This window comes from Pinus tabuliformis, chromosome 6 (assembly GCF_031772625.1).
Source record: "Pinus tabuliformis cultivar Carrire ecotype Pingquan chromosome 6, CPIR1, whole genome shotgun sequence".
In the NCBI taxonomy this organism is placed as follows: Eukaryota; Viridiplantae; Streptophyta; class Pinopsida; order Pinales; family Pinaceae; genus Pinus; species Pinus tabuliformis.
Genome location: NC_142292.1, coordinates 1023275317 through 1023282176, shown reverse-complemented (window position 1 = coordinate 1023282176; position 6860 = coordinate 1023275317). Strand labels below are relative to the sequence as shown.

At 37.8% G+C, this 6860-nt stretch overlaps 1 pseudogene; it reads left to right on the top strand.

Moving 5' to 3' along the window:
• The first annotated feature begins 453 nt into the window (after positions 1 to 453).
• On the top strand, positions 454 to 4532 carry LOC149262487 (F-box/kelch-repeat protein At1g16250-like; annotated as a pseudogene).
• Positions 4533 to 6860: the final 2328 nt, after the last annotated feature.

Here is a 6860-nt window from a genome sequence, read left to right as displayed (position 1 = left end):
CAGCAACGACTCACTAACTTGGTAGAAAAGGCCTGTGAGGGACAATAAGCAACTTTACAGAAGGAAGCACCCAAGGAAGTGCTAACCAAAGGAACCACGACAGATCAGGAAATGGCCTCGAACCACAATCTACAATAGGAGTAGGAGATACAGGACTGCACGGACCATCTTACCAAATCAAACCTCGTTAAGCGACTACGTAGCCTGGAATCACCGCACACACGCAAAAAGTAAATGACAGCCAAAGCTCTGGAGAAGGAGTTCCTTGGTAGTAGCAAACCACCAAGTAATGTCCCTACCGATGCATTGATAGAACTTATCACTGAGAAGACAACTGTGTTGGGGGAGATCCGAGCGCAGTTGTAGGCAGTACAGGTGCAAACCCTAGGCGGGGTAAGCCTACAATTAACTAAGGGCATAGCCGCAGCCAACCAGATTGTGTGTACCAATACAATGAACACCTTAGTGTTGCCAGCCGGTGTTGTCTTGGTCGAAGTGGAGGGGGATGTGCGAAGTAGTGGATTGAGTCTGGCCGCTCTTCCTAGAGAAACCTTATACCAGCTATTGGACAGGGTAACTACTAAGCTTCATGCTCGGTAAGGCCACGCCCTCCAAACAGTGATGGAGCATAAGGAAAATTTGGAGTAGGTCAGTCTCCAGTGAGATGATTTGATCTCACACACCCAGGAAGTGGAACAGGCCGTGATGGCTGCTTGGCAAGGTCCCGGAGTTAGCTATTCCAGCTGAACTTCCAACCACTAACAAGATTCATTGCATGGCCATAGTGTTCTGTGCGGCCCAGGAGGAGGCCACGAAGGCTCAATGGGAATTAAGTCTACAAATTGTAGAGCTAAGACTAAAGGCGTAGTCGGTCACACCGTCGAAAATCTAGGAGCAGCGTCGTGGTGAAATTCAAGTAGGATTGGAAATGATAAAGTGCAATGTACATGATTGCTCGGGACTGTTAGATCAGTCCCTCTTTACACTCACCACCCTCCAAGAAGACCCAACCATACAATAGCTAGAAACCGAGGTGCGGGAGTTGCAGTAGGCTTATGACACAGTCTGAGGGACTATGCAGATGGTCACTATCACACAATAGTTGGCTAAAATGAAGGAGGCCCAGGCTCTCAGGACACTAGTTGACGCCGCGCGATAGAAGGAGGCAATGCTTAAGGAACACATCCAACCTTGGATTGATGAAGCATTTGTGGTCTCCACCACCATAGAAGGAAAGATAGTGCACATGCAGGCAGTATGTGATCTCGGATAGGTAACTCCAAGTGATACAGATGCATCGGCGGCTCACGTAGAATAGGTACAGAAGCTAGTGGCCAAGTGTGTTGCAAGCACAAGCGACGTGCAGAAGTTGTTGAATGACCTCCACGTGAAGATTACCGCACCAATTGAGTGAGTCAAGATGAGTCACGATGATTGTGTTGGGGGACTGTTGGGTAGCAGAGGGCCCGCATAACAGTGTTGGGGCTCAAAGCTTGTAATTTTGGGAAAGGAATGATAAGGACTCCGTGAAGTGCGCAGAGCACAAATTGTAAATGAGTCTAGTCAATGGGCTATCTGCCCAAAAAAAATGTAAAATAATAGGAAGTAAGTCGGCTTGCCCATGGTCCACGAACCATGGGAATGTATAAATAGAGTGAGGCTCTATGGATAGAAGTTAGTTTTTGGTATGTACTTTTGGATCTAGAATGTAATGGGTTTTTGAAGAATGAAGTCTTGAAGCGTCTATAAGTCCAGGTCAAGGGTGTTGGTAGATAGATAGAGGCTTTGTAGTTGTGTGCGTAGAGGCCTAGTAGAGTCCGTAGCTGTGTTCGCGAACCCCTGTAGCTGAGTGCGCAGGGTGGATTTGGATGTATTGGTGAAGGAAGTGAATAAAGATAATTTGATTATGAAATTCTGTGGTAAATCTAAATTATTGTGGATCTGGCTAATTTATGGTTGATATAACTGTTTGATCTATGTGCGTATGCTTATGTTATGAGTCTATGTGAATCTGTATCATTTATGGGTGTGCGAACTGGTTATTTCTGTTAAATGTTTGCTTAAAGAACATAAAAAGTAGATCTAATCTATAAACAATGCATTAATAAGTAGTAAGGATTTCCCTGGATCCGGATCTACACGAGTCTGAGTAACGCGAAGCCATAGAACAGAGTGCGAACCTTCCACACCACATCAAGACCTCCCAAGGGTGTGGAAACTTGGTTCCAGCACCCTCCTCTACTACCTCGAGTGAGACCCCAGTCCATGCTCTGCGGGCTGTTGCCGAAAGGGCCAGTAGCTGCGGGATTTGTTTGGCTAAATAACTCTTCCGAACCTGGGTCAGGCCCATATAAGCCAACACTTGTCAAGATCCTGTTATTATTTACTTGCAGGATACCTTTAGATCCATGTTTCCTTTGCACACATCTTCCCCTGAAATCCTAAAATTTTGTTCCAAATGGTACAAACTTGACATGATTTACTGCATGGGGAAAATGATTGATAGGTTCTCTGGATAGAGATGTTGCATTTATATAGAGATTTGTTATAGGAATTAGCATATTGTCCCCTCATAGAAACATACCCAAAGGGCTGAGCTTTGCTATGAAAAGCTTTCCCAAGTTCTTTGATAAATCTAGTTCTCTCATATTTGATGATTTTATGATCAAATGAAAATTATCAACTCACGTGTTTTGAACTAGTCTCATTTTTTATACGCCACATCGAGTTATCAAACCTTATATTCTTCAAACATACCTAAGTTCTCTCTTCCCTCTATTTATGTTTATTGATTGAAGCCGAGGAACATTTAAAGGTTGTCTTTTAAGGTCATTTGAAGAATATCTGATTTTGTATTCAATTATATCTAAAAGAATCTCTTTTGCCAACTTGCCATAATTTTTGTGTGAATTTTAATAGTAGTATGTGTCAAATTGTAATTTTTAGGGCGTTGTTAATTTTTTCAAGGCTACATTGCACAAAACGTACAACCCCAGAAGGATTTGCAATTGCATGGGAATATTTATCTAGTGATACACTATTCTCATTTGTTGCATTTACATTGGTAGGTTGCAGTCCTATCATGCAATTACCCTAGGACTTCTTGATGATTTAACATTGAGATGTCTGGAAAGGATATCGCATGGATATCACGGGCTACTAGAAGTTGTGTGTAACATATGGAATTCTTTAATTAGAAGCTATGAGTATGCCCATGCCAAAGCTCAAGAAGTTTGGTGTGGTAATTGGCTCTTTGTGTTAACAGATGAACAAATCAAGCATCCATGGAATGCATATGATCTTGAAGCTAATTGGTGGCATCCTTTGCCACCAATTTCCTGGGTTTTCTCTAATTACAGGTACCGTGGATTTTCATGTGTTACTATAGCAAAGAAATTTCTAGTGATTGGTGTGTACTGCACTCCATGTGGCACTCTTGATCAACTGAGAAGGTTTACTGAAATTAATGAGGTTATACAATTTGATCCCTTTTCAAAGAAATGGAGCAGAGTGGCAAGTATGAAATTTGCACGATGCAACTTTTGCATGTGCTGTTATTCATGAAAAAGTATATGTGGTAGGTGGTTGCAGCTTGGCTCATGCATAAGTTTATGACCCTATTGAAGATAGGTAATCCTTTAGGTAACTTTCAAATATTTGGTTGTCTGAAATTTGAATGGTGTTCTCTTTCCTTGACTATTAATGAAAAGCATCCAATTTTGTGGATGCCAATTTCTGCTTTTCTTGGTATTCAACTCCCCAAAGGTTTATGGCAGGATTACCTATATGTATTTACCATTGTTTCATCAATATGTCTGCCTGTATGTGCTACCATTTTATTACTTTTCTTTCAGGATTTGTTTCAATATGGAAATGATTTGTGTAGATTTTGGCTTACCATACATACTTGAATAATTACACTTTATATTTCTCTAAAACCGTGGGTTTTATACTGAAAGATTATTAAAGTTTTTTTGTGAAGCTAGTAGGACATTCCACATTTTCCAAGTGCACATGAGGATTGTGTTGGATTCTCCTATGGTGGTTTATTTTATGTTGTTTTTGATGTAGATAATTGGGCAGAGAAAAAGACTGCAGTAGCTTTTATCCAATTGAAGAAATTCGACATTGCCATCAAAACTTCTAGTTGTTTTTTCACCTTATGTCGTGCCCTCTTACAACAATTAAGGATTGTATCTATGTTATTTATGATTGGGTTGGAAACAATGTAAAATTTCAGGATGCAGCAACTGGCTACTCGATTACAATAGGGCTAGTTCCATCTGTGAAAGTTTTTGATCTTTCTCGTGCACTCAAGGGCTTTGGCTTTGGCCTCATTGGATTTCAAAATCATCTTTATGTTTTTTGGGGGAAGGTTCTCAAGTAGGAACCATGTGATGGTCACTAGAGAAATATTTAATTTTTCAAACTAAATTTTGTAAGAGCCTGTAAAATAAGTGGTACACAACTAGAGTGGTGGGATGTGAGACCCATAAGGGGCTATTATTGGCTGTGCAATTTTGGAGGAGTGAGTTATTTTCCCAACTTAGAAATATGGGTCAAAGACGTTACCTCAACTTCCATTGAGATCACTTATTTATGTATATATTTTTCATGATTATTTCAATTATGGAAACATTTTCTAAATGAAAAGGTTGGGGTCAAAGTTCAGGTTTGACTCTGATTAATTCTTCCTGCATATCATTTTCACTATTCATTGAATACAGTCTGGTTTTTTCTCTATAATTGTATGAAGAGCCAATTTTACTAAATATAATATAATATGTGTGCAAAAGTAAATCTCACTTGTTTCAGACTTTGAATTATAAGTTGTGCAAATGTGGAATATGCCAAATGCTTGAGGTCTCCAATGTTACAAGAGTTGTTTCCCTGTTTCTTAAATTTTTGACAAATGATGCTTTTTTTCTGAGACATTATGTAACTTCTGAGTCAAAACAGAGCTTCTAATAATAATTGCAGAAACCAAGATAAATAATACTGTAACTCAGGTATAGGAGATAAGAGACACAATTAACCTACCAATTTCTCAGATGTATTCGAAGGAATGATAAAGTAGACAATCTTACCTCTCGAAGAATCTCTTATGGAAATACAGTTTGGTTAAATGTCATAAAAAGGAGTAGGAGTATTATCGCCTTGAGCACAACCTACCCATTTATAAAAAGTCAAATGATACATATTTTCAAGAAAAATCCATGTAGCAATGTCACAATACCATACATAGTGACAAACCCTCCTCTAACAATCTAGTCTACATTCCCACTATTAGTACAACCACAACAATTTTAGAAAATCTAGAAGAGGATTTGAAAATTGAATGTGAAAGCAAACTCGAGTATTCAGAACTACTTTGAGAAAATATCCAAATCATCACCCAAACCATTGGAAATTCTTACAAGAATGAAATCATGTATTCTATTTGATAAAATTAGTCAAAGGTACCTCCCCAAACAAATGTACAAAAGTAGATATCTTGAAGCATGAAAAAATTTCAAAGCTATGAAAGCATCTTAAAAATTAAAAGGATACCTGGGTTAAAATCTCATGTTGCCTTCGACATGCCTCAATTGTTGTGTAATTAGGAAGTTCAACATTTCCTTGCATCCTTGGAATCAGTTTGACATTTCATTTATATCCATAAATCTTCAAAATATTAGACTTTCACTTTTCTTTTATTTTTCAAGTGAAATTAAAAGATGGAATTATTGACCACTTTTCCAAGGTGGGCACCAGTGAAGTGTCTTGAACCATTTCCCACATGTTCACACTGAAACATATGCAAGATGTTCTTGCTCAGGCTACATTGCTCAACACTTAAGACAAACATCATTTACACACATCCACAATAGACCTATCCTTTACTCTAATTAATTTTCTTCACAATAACCACTTCATTGACAATAGATAGTTCCAAATTCCTATTGCTAAATATTCAATAATTGACTCAGTTTATAATGTGTGAATTTGATCTTTCACTAATTCTATGCTTGTGTCAATCAACATTATATACAGAAAAACAAAGAAATTAAAATGACAAATTATTACAGGATAAATATATAAAGTACAGAGCTTCAACTCTCTTAGCAGCAATTCCAGGCCTCTTGAGGAACAATCAAATTAACAAGGAAAGGAATTATGTTTCCAAATATCACCTCTCTCATTTATAAGCTCCTATTTGAATTTTTCCTATCTCTAGTTCTGAATTGGAACATCTTCTTATTGAGAGCTCAATGATCTGGATCGCAATGAACATTCTACTATGAATGACAATATCAATTTTTGGCATGTTCTCCAATTTGTTGAACGATCTGAGTTGAGAGACCTTTCACATATAGCAAATGTCTTGAAGACATTTTGTATATTGTTCGGAGTCAACTAACTAGATTTTTTGAATCTAAGCACCTAACCATCTCTTGATAGTCTTCAATTCCAATTATGTGCACTAACTAAGAAAAATATACAAAGTGATGTAGCACTCAACCACAACCCACACGAGATCATTTTAGAATATTGGTTGTGTGAACTATTTTTGTAATTTTAATGAGGTTCATCTCCACATGTATAAATTTTTCGGTGCCAAAGGAAATTGAATGGGATTGGCTTTTTCTCAAATTTTTGTTTGGCATAATTTTACACACCTTCCTATCCCGCTTCATATTGAGATGACCTTCAGAGTTATGTTTAGCATTTATCATGGTAAATTTTGCAAGAGATGATCTTACTAGTTTCAATATAATATTATACTTAGAAATAAGTTTAAAATTCCTAATAACGTTTTCATCATTAGAATGAAATATAGAGCCTTTTTAACAAAAATGAATGGTACTCTTCTTTGCAAA